This window comes from Arachis ipaensis, chromosome B7, assembly GCF_059453495.1.
Source record: "Arachis ipaensis isolate K30076 ecotype BB chromosome B7, ASM5945349v1, whole genome shotgun sequence".
Taxonomy (NCBI): Eukaryota; Viridiplantae; Streptophyta; class Magnoliopsida; order Fabales; family Fabaceae; genus Arachis; species Arachis ipaensis.
In genome coordinates, this window is record NC_142442.1 from 79,415,119 (window position 1) to 79,417,697 (window position 2,579).

Below are 2,579 nucleotides of genomic sequence, written 5' to 3' on the forward strand. Positions count from 1 at the left end.
TGAACCTGAAAGGACTCTGAAGAGGAAGCTAAGGGAAGCTAAAGCACAACTCTCTGGAGAAAATCTAACAGAAATTTTCGAAAAAGAAGGAGACATGGCCGAAAATAATAACAATACAAGGAAGATGCTTGGTGACGTTACTACACCAAATTCCAACTTACATGGAAGAAGCATCTCAATCCCTGCCATTGGAGCAAACAATTTTGAGCTAAAGCCTCAATTAGTTTCTCTAATGCAACAGAATTGCAAGTTTCATGGACTTCCATCAGAAGATCATTTTTAGTTCTTAACTGAATTCTTGCAGATCTGTGATACTGTTAAGACCAATGGGGTTGATCCCGAGGTTTATAGGCTTATGCTTTTCCCATTTGCTGTAAGAGACAGAGCTAGAATATGGTTGGACTCTCAACCTAAAGACAGCCTGAACTCTTGGGATAAGCTGGTCACGACTTTCTTAGCCAAGTTCTTCCTCCTCAAAAGCTTAGCAAGCTTAGAGTGGATGTTCAAACCTTCAAACAGAAAGAAGGTGAATCCCTCTATGAAGCATGGGAGAGATACAAGCAACTGACCAAAAAGTGTCCTTCTGACATGCTTTCAGAATGGACCATCCTGGATATATTCTATGATGGTCTATCTGAATTATCTAAGATGTCATTGGACTATTCTGCCGGTGGATCCATTCACCTAAAGAAAACACCTGTAGAAGCTCAGGAACTCATTGACATGGTTGCAAATAACCAGTTCATGTACACTTCTGAAGGGAATCCTGTGAGTAATGGGACGCCTCAGAGGAAGGGAGTTCTTGAAATTGATATTCTGAATGCCATATTGGCTCAGAATAAAATATTGACTCAGCAAGTCAATATGATTTCTCAAAGTCTGAATGGATTGCAAGCTGCATCCAACAGTACTAAAGAAGCATCTTCTGAAGAAGAAGCTTATGATCCTCAGAACCCTGCAATAGCAGAGGTGAATTACATGGGTGAACCCTATGGAAACACCTATAATCCCTCATGGAGAAATCATCCAAATTTCTCATGGAAGGATCAACAAAAGCCTCAACAAGGCTTTAATAATGGTGGAAGAAACAGGTTTAGCAATAGCAAGCCTTTTCCATCATCCACTCAGCAACAGACAGAGAATTCTGAGCAGAATCCATCTAGCTTAGCAAATATAGTCTCTTGTCTATCTAAGGCCACTTTAAGTTTCATGAATGAAACAAGGTCCTCTATTAGAAATTTGGAGGCACAAGTGGGCCAGCTGAGTAAAAGAGTCACTGAAACCCCTCCTAGTACTCTCCCAAGCAATACAGAAGAGAATCTAAAAAGAGAGTGCAAGGCCATTACCTTACTTGGTGTGGCCGAACCCAAAGAGGAGGAGGAGGACGTGAATCCTAGTGAGGAAGACCTCCTGGGACGTTCACTGACCAATAAGGAGTTTCCCTTTGAGGAACCAAAGGAATCTGAGGCTCATCTAGAGACCATAGAGATTCCATTGAACCTCCTTTTACCATTCATGAGCTCTGATGACTATTCATCTTCTGAAGAAGATGAAGACATTGTTGAAGAGCAAGTTGCTCAGTATTTAGGAGCAATCATGAAGCTGAATGCCAAATTATTTGGCAATGAGACTTGGGAGGATGAACCTCCATTTCTCATCAAGGAACTAAATGCCTTGGTTCAGCAAACTCTACCTCAAAAGAAACAGGATCCTAGTAAATTCTTAATACCCTGTAACATAGGCACCATGACCTTTGAGAAGGCTCTGTGTGACCTGGGGTCAGGAATAAACTTAATGTCCCTCTCTGTAATGGAGAAACTGGGAATTTTTGAGGTACAAGCTGCCAAATTCTCATTAGAGATGGCGGACAAATCCATGAAACAGGCTTATGGACTAGTAGAGGACGTGCTAGTGAAGGTTGAAGGCCTTTACATCCCTGCTGATTTCATAATCCTGGACACTGGGAAGGATGAGGATGAATCCATCGTCCTTGGAAGACCCTTCCTAGCCACAGCAAAGGCTGTGATTGATGTGGACAGAGGAGAGTTAGTCCTTCAACTGAATGAGGACAACCTGGTGTTTAAAACTCAAGGATCTCCTTCTGTAACCATGGAGAGGAAGCATGAAAAGCTTCTCTCACTGCAGAGTCAACCAAAGCCCCCACAGTCAAACTCTAAGTTTGGTGTTGAACCCCCACATTCAAACTTTAAGTTTGGTGTTGGGAGGTCCTAACAATGCTCTAAACATCTGTGAGGCTCCATGAGAGCTCACTGTCAAGCTATTGACATTAAAGAAGCGCTTGTTGGGAGGCAACCCAATGTTATTTAATTATATCTATTTATTTGCCATTTCTATTTTATGTTTTTTAGGTTGATGATCATGTGAAGTCACAAAAACTACTGAAAAATCAAAAACAGAATGAAAAACAGCATTAAAAATAGCTCACCCTGGAGGAAAAACTTACTGGCGTTTAAACGCCAGTAAGAAGCAGCAAACTGGCGTTTAACGCCAGAAAGAAGCATCAAGCTGGCGTTAAACGCCAGAAACAAGCACCAGACTGGCGTTTAACGCCAAAACAG

At 41.7% G+C, this 2,579-nt stretch overlaps 1 non-coding gene across 1 annotated transcript; it reads right to left on the bottom strand.

The window, feature by feature from the left end:
• Positions 1-486: 486 nt before the first annotated feature.
• Positions 487-594, bottom strand: LOC148553112 (small nucleolar RNA R71). The gene has a single exon (XR_015892680.1). It is a non-coding gene; the product is annotated as a small nucleolar RNA R71 (small nucleolar RNA).
• Between the last annotated feature and the right edge of the window lie 1,985 nt (positions 595-2,579).